The 19,669-nt window shown below is 36.2% G+C and overlaps 1 protein-coding gene across 15 annotated transcripts in view; it reads left to right on the top strand.

The window, feature by feature from the left end:
* The window catches only part of DLG2 (discs large MAGUK scaffold protein 2), a 2,068,078-nt gene that overhangs the window by 1,245,882 nt on the left and 802,527 nt on the right, over positions 1–19,669 (top strand). The gene's annotated exons all lie outside the window — the stretch shown is intronic.

Raw genomic sequence — 19,669 nt, 5'->3', positions numbered from 1 at the left:
GTGAGCCTTTTCCTTGTGACTTTCCCGTGAGTATTGGAAGAAACTGAGAGCACGCTGGGGAAGGCTAGTATGGTTTGGAAACTTTGCTGAGTCCTCCTTGCTGACTGGGTACGCCTGTTTGGTAAATGGTAGGCCAGGAAATCCTGTAATTTTCACAGGTGTTTGTGGGCTCACACCTCTGTGTGGCCTGTGAAAGTCAAGGGATGCTGTGCTCAGTTTCTTTCAGTGACTTTTCCCCAAATTCAACTTCTCTAGTCCTCAGATGATTTTACTATTCTGTATCATAGACTTTAGCAGCACTTTTACTTCTAATCATTGTTAACTTTTTCTGTTCTGCCTAGCCTAGAGTTTTGTCTTGTTTTTAAGGAAGAAAGAGAAAATGAACTTTAATCAGATACTTTCCATCTCTTTAAAGATAAAAAAAAACATTTATTTCTTCAGCTATGGAAAGCAGCAATTTAAAGTATCCTATTCTAATTTTACTCTTATAATGCTGTATACCTTTTCAGTGATGGAGAAGAAAATGTGTTTGCACTAAATAATTCATTTTATAAACAAAAGGAATACAATTGGAAGCAAGCTAGAGGGCAATTACACTCAGAATAAAATAATGAAACCTTTCATTTATTCATAGAAGCAATAAGGTTATTTATATTAAAAAGTATAACTCGTATTCCCCTGTAACATATTTCTGAAGCAGATGTGCAGAGTCCCTTAATTTGATTCCTAGCTTATTCTTGCCCCAAACTACTAGCATTGTACCAGAAACGAAATTGGCTCATTTTTTCCTGTCTCCATCCAGAAGAGGGAAAACAACTTCCTGTAAATGCTATAAAATATAAATAAAAGGCACCTGTAATCATTGTCATAAATATAGAACTCCGTTCATAAAAATTCACTAAAAAGAGAAGAATCTGTGTTTGCAGAAAAAAATCCTCTCTTGATTTTAATATGATTTTAGCATAATTAAGAAGTGGGTATTGAACATGAGTAAAATGTTATGATCTGAGAGGTGTAGAGAACATTCCAATTTTACTATTAGTTTTTTTTTTTAAGTACTTGTAAGTATATATCACTAGATCTTAATGCTACATATACATAACCTTATATATGGCTTTTGAGGCATTAATATCATGCATTTCAGCATCTTGATTTAAATCAAGACTGTATTGTCATTTTAGAATTAAACTAGTTCACCTTGAAGTGGAGCCTGATGTTTGGAAACTCAGTTATTTTTTAAAGTTAACATGAATTCCAAACTGAAGAAACAGTCAACAATTATGAAGTCCCTATTCTTTAACAAACACATGTGTTTAAACGTCTTTAGCCTATATCTCTTTATTGATTATGTTAAATTCTCAAGGCTTACATAGGCAGAGAAGGCAAACGCATCTAGCTTATGGATTTTGCAGAGTAGAATATGCAAACATGCTTTATTTTTACAATTCTTTTTATCTAAGATGTAATAAACTTTTCATCATTGCTCAAACCAAAATCTCTAATACTATATTATAATAACTATGCTCAAACAATCTTGGTACATTCTTCATCAACCAAGGGAAACTTTTCCCTTCCTTGCTTTTTAACAAAGTCAGCCTCCTACTTGCTTAAATTTATAGCCATTTAATGCTTTAAAGATTGAAATAGACTCTGCGCTGATAATTAAACATCCAGTGACATATGAGAAGGCAATGAAATGAGGCAGCCACTATCTCCCATTATTCTTTTGTATACACATTTCTCTACATTTTTCTCTGTTATTCACATGTACTTTATTACTTGCTAAGAACAGTTACTCCCCAAATAACGGAGAACCAATACCATATCTTTTAGGATCTTCAGTGTTGTGACACTCTTCTATCAACTGACTCTTCCACCCTTTTACCATCTTAGTCCCAAAAATGTGCTATACTAGATTGATCAATCTCTCTTCATTCCACTCCCGTGCCCTTTCAAATATATTATGTTGAATAATTTTTAATGTGTCTGTATATGCATATGTGCATATATATATATTTAAATATCTCTATATTAATATAGAGATATATATTTAAATATCTCTATATTAATATAGAGATATATATTTAAATACCTCTATAATATCTAACTACTTGCATGTATTAACATATTTTCATGTGTATATAATTATACATATATATATATACATGCATATACATATACACATATAAAAATTAAAGTTCTATATTATTCTTTTCTCTCCTAGAAATTACTAGCTTGTTCTTATAATGTTTTTTCTCTCTGTAAAGTATGTTGCCTTTACTTCTGATAGGTACTCGAAAATGCTGTTCTATGTATATATATATCTGTATTCATTTACATATACATCTATAAAATATGTCTAATATTTGAAATATACAGATATGTGTATATACTATATGCCCATGTAAACTATCACAGAAACAAGAGTGTGTGTGTATGAATATGTGTCCATTAAAACTAAGTCTGTTTTGATAATTTTTGGATACCATTTTTATCCCTTAAATTAACTAAAGATATCCTGTGAAATATTGTAAAATAAAAGATAGAGGCTAATGATAGTAAACCTTAGACTCCTTGATAAAGCAGAAAGAAGGAAAGTGCGTGTTTTAGAGTTGCCTAGGGACCCATATGTGGTACAGAACGTGCCTGAGGGCTATTAAGTGTCTGGGAGCTGGGATCTTGCCTTTGGAGATAGTTGCTGTGTTACGTGGAAATCAGCAGTGTGATTTCCGGCTGCTATAATACAGGGCCACGGTAATGACTTGAGTTCCTCCCAAGGCTCTTTGCCAAACTCCTGTTATTTGGGGGTGCTCTGTACTAACAAGACTTTGTCGTTATGTTATTCCTCAGCAGGAATAAAAAACAGCTCCTGTCCCTTCTCAAATAAGTTTTCATTCCATTTGGATCTGTAGAATTAATATAACCATAATAATAGGTAAGAAAATGGAAAATTATAGTGTCCAGAAGTGAGTTCTAGAATGCACATCCAAGATAATAGTATCGGCCTTGGGGAAAAAAAAAACCCAAAAAAACGTGTCCATCGCTGCTTATGCGGCATTTCTGCCCAGTGCAGACTGGTCTGGGGAGGCAGCACAGAGTGAAGACTCGGAGACCAGGGTTCTATGCATTTGTTCTTCATTCATTCATTCATTCTTCATTTCTTTATTCAACTATCATTTCCTGAGTACCTACTATGTGCCACTCTGTCAGGCCCTGTGGATATAATAGGAAACAAAGTAGATACCACCTCTACCATTATGGAGCTTATGACCTACAATAGTATACGATACTTAGCATATACATCATTATATACACAGAATAATAGCGTCATAAATCAAAATTTGGAAGTGAAACAAAGTTCCACGGAGTGCTGCAAATTCCATAGTAAATGTGTATTCAGGATACAAAGGGACCACAAAGGAGTAAGACAAAAATATCCTTTTTTTTTTTTTTAAAGAAAAGATACTGTATCTCTTTATGCCTACATTTCCTGTTTTGTAAAATTAGGATAAAAATAGTACTTAACTCATAGGATTATGGTGAGGAATGATTGACATAATACATATAAAGCAGTTAGCACAGTGCTTACATATAGTAGAGACTCAATAAATATTTGTGGAATGGATGAATGAATGAATCATAAATCCACAATAAAAGTTGGCTTCTGTTAACCTATTCATTATAACTGTTTTTCTGGGAAGAGAAGGGAGGTGAATTAGTGAAGACTTTGTAGAGGTAGTGATACTTGGATGGAAGTGAATTGAATCTTGAAAAAATGTGTGTTTATCAAGTCGGCCAAGAGAGATAGGCTTTGGGGGCAAAAATAACAAAAACAGAAACACATGTAACACCCTGGTGTCTGTGTAGAGCTGCTCTTTGTTCTGTCTGCCCATGGAGAGATGGGCAGGGGATCGGTCACAGAAAGCCTGGTGGGCCTTGGTGAAGACTGCTGAGTCAGCAGCACTGAGCCACCGTAGGATTCGAGGGTTCTGCCACACTCTGTGTTAGGCTTCATGGTTAAGGAACCCTTCTAGGCCTCAGTTTCTCTGTTTCTAAGAAAACTGATTTTCCTAAATGAACCTCTGTATCCCTTCCAAAGCTAATATTCTGTGGCTCTGTCACCTGACATCCATTAATGAATGAGACACACTTTGGAAAGGATTTATGCTTTAGAGCCAGATAATCCAAAGTTTGAACTTACTAGCTCTGTGTGATCTCACTTGCTTAACCTCTTTAAGACTCATCTGCCCCTCTGTAAAACTTAGAATGATACAATCATGTTGCAGAAAAGTGTAATAAGAATTGAAAGTACTCTATCTAAAGAGCCAAGCATGGCACTTAGGACACAGGAATTGTTCAATTTAAAAAAATGGTATTTATGATGACTAGTGATATCCAAATTGTGTTTTTTAACCTGAAGAATGTATTATCCATCGAATTAATTATCAGTATTGTGGTCCTTCATTAGAGTTTCTAGTTTGTCCACTGAATTTTCTGATGCCTCGCTTAGAGTGATGAAGGTTAGGCCAGGCAACTGTTCAGAAACACTTGACACAGTACCACGTGATGGTGGGGTGTCATTTTCTCCTTCAGGGTTCTCAGAGGTTTACAATGGTGTACACTAAGAAAAAAAATCATGTAAAATAGACTTGTATTGATAAACTAGCATTTTCATAAGCTTGCATTCAGAGGTGGGTGATGTTAGATTTTCTCAGTACATACTGCTAGAAAAACTACATTTGAAGTATTTAGCCAAACTCTGTAAATCTTCCCTAACAGTCCCTCTACAGCTCCTCCAGAAATAGCAGTTTACAGGAACTTGAGTGCAGAGGATTTTTTAGTCCAAGAAGTAGTGTTGCCCTAGGCTGAAATCTCAGGCTCAGCGTTTGTCTGGTTAGAAAGATCTAACAGTTTATTTTAACTCTGTGGCTGCTTCTACTGATTCCTTCCATAGAGGGTCCCTTACTAAGGAAGAATAAGACTTTTTAGTCTCTGGAAAACACCAGCAGCCTCCAGGCAAGGGAAACATAAGAGAATAAGAGGTATCACAGAAGGAATAAAAGCACTGAGCATGCCTTGGGCAGATCTGAAGCCAGTCGGTCAGCACTCCTGGCACCCCTGCTTCTGGATGCTGACATCAGCAGAGCCTTCTTTCTAAGGCAGGGCAGGAGAGACAAAGTACAGAGGGTGGAAGAGAAAAGAGCAAAGGTGACAGTATTTATCGAATACTCTCAACACCCACAATGTGTAAAGCCCTGTGCTAGGGTCTTTACATTAATCATTACTTGGAATTCTTCCAACAACAGTAAAAGAGTGATTATATAATTCCCATTTTTCAGATATGGCAACTGAGGCTAAGAGTAACTTGCTCACGAGGGCACAACTGATAAAGGCAGAACTAGTTTCAAATAAAGTTCTATCGGACTCCTTAACCTTTCCACCACATCTTACAGAAAGGCCTGTTTGAGGTACACTGGAAGGGAGAATACCCTCAGAGACCTCTTTAATTCTTTAATTTAACAGGAAATTTCCTTAAGGAATTGGAGTGTTTTACATGGTTGGGAGGACTGACACCTCCTGGCAGAATCCCAGATTCCTCCATTCTACTTCATTTTCTGGTCTCAGGAACCCTGAGTTGGTTGAGCCCTTAAAGAGCCCTTTGCTCTGTGATCGAGATTAAGAACTACGCTGATCTGAAGCAGTGGAGTAGACTCCCACAGCACTGATACCAGAATAAGATACTTGCTCTTAGAAAGACCCCATCATCGGTGGTTATTTGCAAATTGGATTTAATCTTGCAACATTTATGGTAAGGAATCAGGAACCATGTATTTTAAACTTAATATAAGTGCAAAATAAAAGTACATGTAGAGTTTGTCTTTCGTAAGTCCAAGAGCATCATCTCACATTGCTGAATGAATGTGAATCTCATACACATTGTCTACCTACCTATGCATCTATTATGCCAAGAATCAAATACCTCCCTTTAATACCACCATCTCCATTGGCCATCTTCTTCGTTTTGGGGTTTTCTTTTTGACATTGTTTGATCTGTTACAAATGTAGCATCACCTGATTTTATTCTCCATTCTCTACTTTCATTCCTTTAATTTCCCAAAGGCATATATATATATATAGATAGATAGATAGATATTTTATAATTATGTCAGAGCTGGATGGGAATTTAGAGGTCATCTAGTGTATTTTCCAAAGGAGAACCTGAAGCCTAGAAAAGTTAAAAAGACTTGCCCAAGGTCATTCAGTTTGTGGCAGAATTGGCCAGTGTCTTTGAACTCAGAATTCTTTTTACTGTTTCAGGCAGCTTTCCCTCTCTTAACCCTTATGTGCTCCTCTTCACGAAGCGTAATTACTGACAAGAAAATTGTTAAGCCTGCAATTTGTTGATAATGCAGTGTTGGGCATTATACAAAAAATTACATAAACCTAATTTCTACATTCTTATAATTCAGACCAGCAGTCCCCAAGGAGATAAGGAGAGAGACGAGCCATTAGAAATCATTTTACAAACGCATGGAGGGACTTATGTATTGATAATGACTGGGAGGTGATGCTGGCATTAGGAGAAGGGGGCCAGGGGTGCTAAATGTACTATAATGTGCCAAGCAGTCCTGAACAATAAAGAACGACCCCATTAACTGCACAGTTTTTAACATTTCACTTCATATTCATGAAGTTTTTTTTTTTTTTTAAAGCACTTTTATTTATTTATTTATTTATGTTTGGCTGTGTTGGGTCTTCGTTTCTGTGCGAGAGCTTTCTCTAGTTGTGGCAAGCGGGGGCCACTCTTCATCGTGGTGTGCGGGCCTCTCACTATCGCGGCCTCTCTTGTCGCGGGGCACAGGCTCCAGACGCGCAGGCTCAGTAGTTGTGGCTCACGGGCCTAGTTGCTCCGCGGCATGTGGGATCTTCCCAGACCAGGGCTCGAACCCGTGTCCCCTGCATTGGCAGGCAGATTCTCAACCACTGCGCCACCAGGGAAGCCCCTCATGAAGGTTTTTTTTATTTTTAATTTTGTAAACCTAAAATAAAATTCAGTTTTATAAACAAAGTATTTTCTGTAAGGATTTAATAATCATTTAATATTCTAGAAATGTAACTCCTATGTAAATCAAGGGATCATTGTACTTTGTTCTGTTAGGAATTTTATCAGGAGTTGGTTCCCAGTTTGGAAAATCCCTATCTTGAGCAATATTGCTGCTCCTGGTATTTATGTCATTGATACACCTCTCCTGTATCAGTTCACATTTGTAAATGTCACCTGCAAATATGTAACTGAAGAGACTTGAGGTCCTTTTAATAGACATAGAACCAAACATTTTAAATTGGTAGCAGCACTTGAAGTACAAATAGTTCACCAAATTTCAATAAGATTGTTTTAAAAAATATTTTATTTGATTGCCATACCTTATATTTATTTTTAAAATGTTATCATACTATAAGAAATCTATTTTGTGAAAATTATGTGAAATTATTTATTTTAGAGTTTTCTGTTGTTTTCAGTATTACTCTGATATGTTCCAAAGGTCATCTATACTCAGTTTCCCTGTAGGCTCTTAGGTGGCTAGGGTTCTCTAGTCCTCATTTTTTATCAAAGGACAGAGTCCCAAGATCTATTGAAGCGCTAGAAGTCAAATCAAATGTCTGTCTTTACATGAGGGGTAATTCCGAATAGGGATAGAGAGGTGATGATGATGATAGATAGATACATAGATACATAGATACATAGATAGATACATAGATAGATAGATAAACTTCCTCACCGGTCTGCCCCATATAAAGCAGGGAATTATTTTGACACTAAGTTATAAGTAATTATTTTGACACTAAGTTATCAGTTTATTTGCAAAAATATGACACTTTTACTTTCTCCACTTTATCAGCAATCTTGTTAGATTATGTATATTTCAACTAAAGTATTTCCTTTGCTCTCTTATTATATACAAATGAACCATTATTACTTCTTCCAACACTTAATTTTCATATGTGTCTACTCTTCATATGTCTACTCTTTCACTTTTCCTTTGTCTCTTGCAGATGTGATATCTGGTCTCTTTATTCCATTTAAATCTAAATTTATTCGTTATAAGTACACGTAAGCATGTGACTACTTTATTACATTTTCTAGTAGGGCTCACAGATTGCCATATTGAAAACATACTATCTTAACATAAAGTACTTTCTTTTTATTTCTTCTTTTACTTCAGTTAAGGCATTATTTTAAAATGTGTAGGCAGTTGTATTAGCCATGAATTTCATTTCAGATGGAGAAAAGAGGGTATTACAAAACATGTATTATAAAATGGAAAGGCTGGGTAGAATTGAGAACACTGGTTAGATATTTGAAATTGTTATGTGTATTGTTATGTGTGTGTATTTAGCTTGCCTTCTAACTAGACCAGGAGTCAGCAAAGTATAGCCTACAGGTCAAATCCAACTTGCTACCTGTTTTTGTATAGCCTCTGAGCCAAGAATTTTTTAAAATATTTTTAATCATTGAAGAAAATAAGAATAATAATATTTAATATAATTTTGTGAAAAATTATATGAAATCCCAATTATACTATTTATAAAGAAAGCTTTATTGGAGCACAGCCATGCTCATTTGTTTACACATTATCTATGGCTATTTTGGTACTGCAATTGCAAAGTTAAGTAGTTGTAATACAGACTGTAGGGCCAGAGAGTCCTAAAATATTTTCTATCTGGCTCTTTACAGAAAAAGTTTGCCAACCTCTGCACTAGACTCTCAGCTTTCTATTTCCTTCTGATGGAATGTCCCATTCTGCTTAACAAAGCCTATATGTTACTTAAAAGTCTGGTTTAAGCACCCTCCTCTCTAATCCTTTCCAGTCCGTTTTAGCTCCTAAAACCTCTACTTAACGTGGTGTCCTGCACAGTTAGCACATTACCTGGCGTTGTGATTAGTTGTTTCCTTCTCGGTCTCCTGATTAGAGAGTGAAAGATTCCTCATATGCCTAACTCATAGTCACCAGCTGTCCATTCATCTCTTTGTGACAATTTTGTAGTATCACTATTAAGTTCTGTTTTTGGACCCTGACTTCTCAGCTGCATTGGTGGCTGTGGAGAGAAAAGACTATGTCTTGTCTACCTTTATGTCTAGCTGGGCACCATGCACAATTCACCTATCACATTGTATCACAGTTATGAATAAGTATCTATCTGCTTCTCTAAGCTGAATTCAATTAGAGCACAATCTGTTTATTTACCCTTGTTTTCCCGGTAACCCAGCACGTAGCAATCAGTCAACTAAGTGTTGTTGATTTCTGAATGAATATTAGCACGGGACCTTGTACGTAAAGGTACTTAAGTTTTGAATTTGATTTATTATTATTATTACTCATTATACAAGTGCCTTAAGATCAAGAGTGACATCTTCTGTCCTTAAAGTAGCTCTATTTAATAACAAACAGATTGTAATAAAAAGTTGTTAGCACAGATTTATTGCTTTGCATATTTGTCTTGTTTTTAGTTTGACTCAGATTCTTCTTTTTGGTGGTGCTGTTAAAATATGGGAATCACTGTTCAGAAATTATATTCTGCATTCAAGTGGGTCATGCTGTTCAGTGATGGAAGGTACTGAACTGCACTTTGAGAGGACAATCAGAAAAATAAAATCTGATTCTACACAGTTTCTTTGTCTAATTTAGGAGTCACTTGCTCTCTAGAAGGTCGAAATAATGTCGTGAACTATTATTTTATAATTAGTTTCTGTACAGTCTATTGTAGATTACATGACCTTTTTTCTCCTTCATTTTCGTAATTAAATATAAGTGCTCAGAGTATAGTAGTTGGCAGTACCACATTAAAAATCCATAATTGAACACATTTGCACTTTATTCTGATAGGCTGTGCTATTTAGTTAGTGGTCAACATTGTTATAGTTCTTCAATAAGTAGTTTAAAAATGCACTAAGTTTAAAATTATATAAAAATTCCTAGATTTATATTACATTTTAGAGTGATTAGCAAATATATCTGCCTTTGCCAGACTGGGAAGGCAATCTTAGAGAATGCTTTTTGATTCTGTTTATATACTGATCATTCATTTCTCTGATCTATTTTATTTGTTTTCCATCACACATATTATTGCACTTCATTGCAATGTTTTGGGTTTTTTTTAAGACTTTATATTTTTAGAGCACTTTCACAGCAAAATTAAGAGGAAGATACTTGCAGTGTATATATTTTTTATTCTGTTTTCAACTTGAAGTTTTTTTAAATAAAAATAAAGTCTAAGTGGATAATCATAAATTCTCTTAGTTTAAAAGTGAGCATTTATATTACTTTTTAAAAATAATTTTATTGTTTGGTTTTGATGTAGAAATAATACAAGTTTATGGTAAAAAATATTATAAGCTAAAGATATGTTTGAAAAATATTCAAATAGCTATAATTCCACCTAGAGGTAACCACAGTTAGTATTTTGATATCTTTTTAGTTTCTTCAATTGTCTCTGCATGTGTATCTTCAGAAAAAAAATGTAATATATTAACATGAGCTCACAGATGTACCTAAATATAAAGTATTGGTTATATGTGTCTGCTAGTGGGAAGTTAAGAATATAAAACTGTATTGCTTCTTTTACATTAACATTAATTATGAACATTTTTCTGTTAGTAAAATATTTTTCTTTTTGACATAATTTTAATGACTGCCAAATATTACTGTTTCTACAAAAACTCATATTGTTGGACATTTAGGTTAAATAATTAATATAAACAATACTGAAGTAAGTTTTGGTGTACATTAACCTCTGATCAGTTTTCTCATTAGGATATATTTTCAGGAAAGGAATCAGTGAGTGAAGGATGTAAATTTTTTTAGGCTTATAACGTTGTTGTTCAGTCGATTTTTATTCAACAATTAATTATTGAACAGTTCCCAGATGCCAAAACACTGTGTTAATCAATGGGGACATAATGGAAAACAAAAGAGATTGATTCCTGCCCCATAGAGCTTAGAGTTAATTGCCAAATTGCTTCTAAAAGGACTTTACACATTTATAGTCCTCCCATTCCGGGAGTGTGTGAACATGTCTTTCCTCCTGTACTCTTGATGGTTCTTTCTTTATAAAAATCATTTATAAATTTGGTAAGCTAAAAATTGCATGCTGTTGCTTTTTAAATTTGCTTTTATTAGTTAATGAAGATGAATACTTTTCGTGTGATTGCAGCCAATTTTGGACACTATTATGGCATCTTCTATAACACCTAGCATAATGATAATACCCAGTTGGTAATTTAATACATGCTTAATTTGTTGACTGGATGGATGATAGGATGGATGCAAGGAAGGAAGGAAAGAAGGAAGGAAGGATATATATACAAATAAGTGAGTAGTTTCTGTTTAAAAGTTCTGATAAGGGACTTCCCTGGTGGCGCAGTGGGTAAGAATCTGCCTGCCAATGCAGGGGACACAGGTTCGATCCCTGGTCCGGGAAGATCCCACATACCGCAGAGCAGCTAAGCCCGTGTGCCACAACTACTGACTCTGTGCTCTAGAGCCTGTGTGCCACAACTACTGAAGTCTGCATGCCTAGAGCCCATGCTCCACAACAAGAGAAGCCACCGTCATGAGAAGCCCGTGCACCACAACGAAGAGTACCCTCACTCACGGCAACTAGAGAAAGCCTGTGCACAGCAACGAAGACCCAATGCAGCCAAAAATAAAATAAAATTAATAAAAGTCCTGGTAAGAGAAATTTCCACCTACCCTAAATATAGCAGTGTAGTTCTTAATCATCTTCATTAGTGATTTACGCCCCTTTTTCTCCTGTCACTGTAACTCTTCCTTGTGTCTGTTCTCTAGAAGGAAAAGAGCTGAATGCTCTTTTATTCACGTTGCTGTAGGTGAGCAAGATTGAATTGAATGACAGATGAAAAGGTAATTAGTACAACAGATAGAAGTAGACAGACCATCTGACTGTGTAAACAGAGAATTTGCTGAGGAGTGCAGTATGGTCATTAAATTGACAGGAAGAGATGTTGAAGAGGAAGAGTGATCTAACTGATCAGATGGAGAAGGGAAATATTCTGGAAATTTCCTGCCTATTTTATAGTATGTTTATATACGGTTAAGAATTTTATGAAATTTGTATATAGACATAGTCAAGGTTGAGTTGGATCCACGTGTCTTAAAATGCAGGCAGGAAAATGCAGGTTGACTGCCCCTGAAAGTCAACCATAATATCTTAGAATGATTGTATGAAATTGTATCCTGTAAAACCACACCATTATTACATTGCTGATACCAATATTTAGAATTAAACTTCCATATGCAACAACTCTATGGACTCCCTTATCAAAACTAAGTACCTTCTGGCCATTCTAAAAAAAAAAAAAAAAAATGTGAAGCCAACATATCAGTAATGTGAGGGCAGCTCTTTTCTAGTATAAGAGAGAACATCATTTTCAAAGGACTGAATGGAAAGGTGACAGAAAAATAGGTTGAGGATTGTAAGTAGACTAAGGACAGAAACTCTTGAGTTTATGAAAGAGCCTAGCATAATTGGAAGTTCCTTGTAGGCTTATAGTTATTATTTTTCCAAGAATTGAGTCAAAAACAGGTAACAGTTGACATTATGATCCTCATCCCTTTTTGTGCAGAAGCTTCAGCCCATTTTTCATTACTCTTCTTCTTTCCTACCCCGCACTGCTCTCAAACCTGTTTCACAATTCACTCAGTTTGCCATGTTAGAGTATCAGGAAGTCATCGTTAGCTTCATCACCTTTCTACACCCAGGGCGATCCCTAATTAATTGATGACTAGTTGATATAGAATTCTATCTTAGAGTGTCTCAAATATTTTCCCAATTTACATTCACACTCTCGGTGCTTGAGTATAGATGTGCATTATCATTCACATAAGATATCTGCAAACATCAGTGGCCTCCCAGATTCCTTCCATCCATTCTAAGTGTTTTTGTTGCCAAATTTATCTCTACACTCAGTTCCATTCGTAACATTCATTGATTTAAATAATTTAACAACTCCAGATCACTTAAAGGTAGTGCTTCACTTTAAATGTACTCTAACTTCTGGAGAAGGCTAGTATGTCTGGAAATGTTAATGGGTGGTTTATATTGGATAACATGTTAAGCAGTTGTTTATTTTTTATTATAGGATTTTTCAAAGCCTTTGGGGTTTTATATCTCCTAAAGGCAAGTAGAGTGTGCAGAGCATTTCTTAAATGTGTGTGATGATGAAATCTCTTTTTCACGGATTCATGTTTACCAGTATCTCACAAAACATAGTTAGCCAAACACTAGTTTACAAAATAAAACTTGTTTCCCTAGCAAAGCATTAGAAGTTGTCTTCAGTTTGGCCCCAACCTGCATTACCAACCCTATCTCCAGCCACTCCTATTGTATTCTGGTCACACCCCACCATTCACTATTCCCTGATTCCCTGAAGCCACCATGCAGTCTCCTGCCAAATATTTTCTATGTCTCACTCTGTCTATAATGACCCTCCCTGTTTCTGTGTTTGGTAAAATTTCATTCATCATTCAAGAATCATCTCAAATGTTATCTTCTTTAAGCTTCTCTTTCTCTGTGCTCCTACTTTTCACTTAGCATTGTGATTGCTTACACTTCTGCTTCATTTACCATATTGGAAGCTTTGGGAGAACACAATCCATGCCTTATTTATTTCTGCATCTTTCCTGCTAGGATAGGGCCTGACATATTTTTTGAATCATTGAAAGAATGGTATCTTTAAAAATTGGTAAAGAGGAAATAGAGTTGTGTTAGGCAAGGCATGCTGGCGGGGTACTTCTTTAGGTAATACTGTGATCAGGTCCGTCTATCCTATTTTTGTCTCTCTTAAATCCCAGATAGCCATTCTGATAAGTATCCAGAGGGAATTGGGACTAAGAAGCTGACTCAGATTGGCTAAAATATACATGACATCACATTATGACAAAATCATTTATTTCAGTGAAAAATATAATTGTCAGATGAATTGAAACACCCATGTTCATAAAATTCATCTGTTTATTCATTCACAAAGATATATTGATCATCTGTTGATGTTCAGACCTATTCTAGAAAGTTGAAAATATAGCAATAAGTACAGTTGGCAAGATTTGGAGCTTATATTGAGAAATACATAAAATTAACAAACAAATAAGACTACTTCAGATGGTGACATACTATAAAAAAATAAATAAACCAGAGCAATGTGATATGGCGGATAGGCTGGTGGAAGTGAGACTTCTTTGGATAAGACAGTAAAGTAAGAGAAGGCCTTAGTAAGGAGGAGACACTTGAATTGATATTTAAAAGATGAAGGTGGAAAGGGGACAATCTTCAGGTGATGTCACAAATAAAATAACAGCATGTTCAAGGACCCTAGGGTAGGAACAACTTTGATACGTTCCTGCAACAGAAGAAGCCTAGTGTGGTAAAAGAGAATATGGGGAAGAAGGACAGGAATGGAGGTTGGAGAATGAGGTAAGGCCAGGTCATGTAGACTTTGGAGACTGTGGAAGTGAGTCTGAATTTTATTCAAAGTTCAACAAGAAGCCATTGGGTTATTTTAAATAAGGACATGACATGATCTAATGTACATAGTGAGATGAGCTATGGAAGGAGGGGAAACTAGTTAGAATGCTATACAGCAGTACTTTCAAGGGAGAGATTGTGATGACTTGACGGAGCAGCAGTGGTTGTGGAGATCCACTGTATGAATTGAGGATATATTTTGGATATAGAGCAAGAAGATGGATTAACTAGCGTGGGTTTATTTGAGCCAGAATATACCAAAATGAGGCAGATAAGAAGTCAAAGGTAACTTCCAGGTATTGGACTTCTTTCTTTGGGGGTCAAACCATCTTCAAAATTTGTTAATTATTTTAACTCAGATGTCCAGATTCCTTCCCACCAGTAAGGTCCTAGATTGATGGACAAAGCTTGACTATCTGATTTCCCTTTTACTTTGCTTTCCTTCTTGACCCCAAACCTCGTCCCAAACTTCTGGTTGATACAGTTTTTTCTTTAGAGAGGATAATGTAGTCATCAGTTCTGCTGGCCTGGATGTTCTTTCATTCCTTTAAGCTTACCTTGTGTGGCTGAGTTTTGATCTTATTAGGGAGATCATAATTTACCTCATGTTTAAGTTGGAAATTGGAAGGGTATCTTAATAAAGTCCCCAGATATTAACCACAAGGCAGTAGATCATGGCTCACCAAATATCTGATGTTGACCCTCCTCTTCCTCTTCAGCTCTGGCCTTGACCCCTCTCTCTAATACTTTCATGAGAAAGATATTTGAAATTTAATACAATTTAATATGTTGGATGATGAATATCATTTACCTAGGAAAGTCACCAGGTAAAGAGAGTTTGAATGGGATACCAAGGAGGACATAAAGTAATCATTTGACCCTAAAGAAAACTATTTTAATTTCTTAGAGTATATGGTTGAAGCCTATGGTCTCCTTGCCCCCTTTTATTTCTTACTTTTCAGTTGAGCTATGAAATCATGAGTATATCCCTGAAACACCATTTATTGGGTTTATTAGAAATTGCCCCAAATATGAAGGAGAATTGATATAGGAAATTGAGACCATTTAAAATGGAATCCTCTCTCAGTTTCCTGCCATGAAACTTCAAGTAACAAAATGATGCCATAGGTATGTGTCCCTTGTTCATTCTGAATCTTTTAAGAGTTGATGCTGGTTATTTTGCTGATTAAATTTCAAGAGTGTTTTTGGAAAACAAACAAACATTTTTCTAAGAGTTACTCTTTCTTTAAGCTTCAGTTTTATTTCAAGACAGTAATGAATGAGTCGTATTTTTGGGAATAAACTTCAGCCAGTGGGAACAGATAGTCCCTTCATATATTCCAGACCAATTGACTAAATTGATGTAGAAATTGATAAATCATATTTCATAGTATCTGAAAGTGTCCTCCTATTATGAGCTGCCTGTAGCTATCATGGCAGCAGCCTGTCATAATGTCCGTTATCCCATCACTAAAATTACTGTGTTGTCGACCCCATGATAGCACTGGCCTTGACAGAGTGCATGAATAGTCTGCTAAACAGTTCCTTGTTTCATATCAGTCTGTAACTGTATATTGCAAGGGCCGAGGTTTAATTCATACCTCAGCAGAAATCACATAGTGACAGGCTATGTTAAGTGATCTGTCTCCTCCAATTTGGACTCATACTTGAATTTCATAACGCAGAGGAGAGTGAGTGAGTGAGTGTGCTGCAGTGGAAAAATACAGAACTGGAGATCAGGAAACCTGGGTACTTGTAGCTGGGCTACTCTGGACTCTTTGAATCACCCTCACCAAGGTTCAGAATGTTAGGGTCTATCTCTCAACTGGAGGAAGTTAGAATAGTTAAAAAAACAAACAAACAAAAAAAACAACCATGATTTATACATTTGACTGCGTCAACTCAGATTGATTCACGATGGCGATATGGACCACGGTGCTGAGAAGGATGGTGAGGCCACATCAGGCCCCTCAGGAAAGAAGACAGTAAAAATTAGCACAGTCAGCCATGAATTAGAAAGAAAACAGTGTGACCCTACATCTCTAATTCCTTTGATAGCCCTGGCATTCAATGTTGCCATGTGCTTCATGGGAATGACATAATTATAATAAATTATGATAATAGCTACCATTTGTAAAGCTTTTCTTATATACCATTATCTTAATTTAATTTAACCTTCAAAATAATGCAGGAAGGTAGGTCATCTCATCCCCATTTTATAGATGAACAAATGGACTTTTAGAAGCAAAGTAACTTGCCCTAGTTCATACCTCTAACAAGGACCAGATTTATGGTTGGAACTCAGGTCTGACCCCAAAGGGCCACTCCTTTCATTGTTCTCTACAGGTTCATATGTAAGCCTGCATTTGTTGATGTTGACTTGACTTATGAGAGGCTGATAAGCATGAAGTTGTCAGAGAACTAAACTTATTTAGGTCACTACACAGCTGAAAAAATAATGATTATGGATCTCCGCAAATTGAATAGGTTTGAGAATGAAGTAGGAACAATGTAGTTTTTAAAATAATTTACTTACAGATATTCTGGAAGCTCTGTTTAATTTTTTTTTAACTTCTTAAGACTTCATAATTTTTTTAATGGGAGTAAAGATGTCAAATTCTGGAATGAGGAAAACTTTTTAGCCTCCTTTGAAATTTGGAAGACAATTGAAGATGATTTAAGGATGACCCTCACTCCCAAGCTCAGGGTCCAGTGTGTCTGGTGCAGTTGTTCTCTCCAACAGAATGGGGGACGGATCTGTCCCTATCCCACACAATAGATGACATTCAATAAGTCCTTCATAAATAATTGCTGAATAAAGAAATAGGATATTGCATTCCTAAGTTTCATCTCTTATTTCTACAGTAGAGAACAAGAGATGTTCTTCAAAAAGCTAGCTCAAGTTACCCACTTTTACTTATGCATAATAACTTTAAGATATAAATACGTACTACTCAATAAATTAAAAACAGAGTGCTTGTTTAGCAAAATGAACCTGGACCAGAGTTAGGCAGGCAGCTGTGATTTTTCAGGGCTGCTCTCTATCCACTAGAACTTGCCTCCTATCTGGTTACAGGATTACATCATTAGATGAATCATGTCATGTGGTATCTTTCTTGAACCCTTTATGTCCTAGTCTGTTATATAGGTGCTATTATGTGCATATTCTTTTTCTGATGGTGATGATGTTGGTACAGGCAGGGAGGGAGAAGCTGGTATTTTACAGGAGGTTTGTATCTTTTTTTTCTGCAGAACATCTAACTATTGCATGACTGGTAAAATTTGGCTTGTCTCTTAGACAATGCTTTTTAAATTAGGTGTGATTATTTCTGATGAGTTCTAGATTGGTCACATAATCATCTCTTCATCTCAGCAACAGCTGAGCTTTAGCATATCCCTCTTATTGGAACTCTCACTGTGCACTGCTTCCCCCCAGCCCCCGGCCCTGGGCCTTTATGATGTTTTAAAGTTGTGATTTCAAAGTAAGGTATGTTGGCCTTCTGTCTTATATTTCTTAGATTATAAGGGAATTTAGAAATCAATAGTGAAGCAAGGACTAAATCTACTCACAAGGATCTTACCCGGAGTATTGGAACAGTCTTTAAACTGGCCTTTGCCTCCAATGCACCACAAAACCCGTCCATTTCAAGCTGTCAGAATATTTCTAATACCCCCTCCTCCCACAAAGTGTCTTGTCATTCTGCTTAAAATCCTTCAGTGGCGCCACACTGCACATGGGATACAGTCCAAATTCCTTAAAGTGACAGAGAAGCCCCATAACCCACTGACTGACCAACTTTAAACCTTAAAACCAATTTCTCCTCCATTTTCCTTCCTAAGTACATTAGTCTCCTGAAAAAATAGTGTCACATTTTGAATACACTATGCACTCTCTTGTTTCCAAATTTCATTCTCTATCAAGTTTGAGGAGGCTTAGTAATTAACACCTTTTAAAAATTTTAAGATTAAAACCAGATAAGACAGAGGTGCCAGATTCTGGTAGAGATTTTTTTTTTTAATCAAATTTATTATTGCTAAAAGCTAGGTTGGAGGAAATGGCTGTGGCAGGCAGTAAAATGGGTTTACCAAAATCCTCTGAACTTGATTTACCCCCATACCCCAAACTGCCAACTTCTGCAAAGCCACAGTCTGCCTCGCTAAGCTTATCTTATAGCGAAAGAGAATGCAAGGCTCAGGCAGCTTGGCCGGTTCCCAAGAGGAATAAGTGAGCTGAGCATCCCCAGTTCCTTTTTACAAACTTAGCCAGCATAAAACTTCCTTCTCCTTGTGGGGATGGAGAAGGAGATCCAGAGCATTACACTGGGGAAGTCTTTCTACTTGAAACCATTACTCTGAGCCTGGAAAATCCTTTACTCCCCTGTCTTTCTGTGGAATTCTGGCTACCCCTGACCATCCAGCCTCAACGATACTTCTTCTTGTCTGTAGCTTTTCCTGGCCTGCTTATTCCCCATCTCCCCTAGACTCCTAACCAACTTAACTATGTTGTTTTCCATTACACTCCACGTTCACTCCATTCTAGGATGTGATGTCAATTTAGTGAAATGATTAGCTGGTCTGTGAAATCCTGAAGGTCAGGAGCTGTGTTATGCTTCACCAGTACCTAAGAGTGAGTTTAGAACCTTGTGGGCGCTTAATAAATAGAGATGTTTTCTAAAATACGTAAAAGGAAACTAAGTGAAAATTACTTACTTCGATGACTGCCTACTAGGTGCTAGCTGGGATGGAAAGTTGTTCCTATTAACTCGCCTAATCTACACAACAACTGTGAGAAACTGAAGATATTACTGTCATCTTTCAGATGAAGGGAGAGGTTCATAGAACTTGGCCTAACTATCAGTGGAGCCGATATTCAAACCCAAGTTGGCCTGTTGTTCTTAGATGAACCCTTATACCTCCCTGATCCTTGGGTCATCTGTAAACTGAGATTGTTTTTCAGAATATAAATTAAACAGATATAAAAGTCATAACATAAGGATAAAATCTCACACTCGTGGTTTTTTAGCCTTTTAAAATAAGTTTTTTTTTAAAGTCTTTTTTTTTTTTTTTAATGAAAGGTTTCTCTTTTAAATTTATTTATTTATTTATTTATTTATGGCTGTGTTGG

This window comes from Balaenoptera borealis (assembly GCF_965194805.1).
Source record: "Balaenoptera borealis genome assembly, chromosome: 11".
Classification (NCBI taxonomy): Eukaryota; Metazoa; Chordata; class Mammalia; order Artiodactyla; family Balaenopteridae; genus Balaenoptera; species Balaenoptera borealis.
The sequence above is the reverse complement of the archived record's forward strand: the minus strand, read 5'-3'. Positions and strand labels throughout refer to the sequence as shown.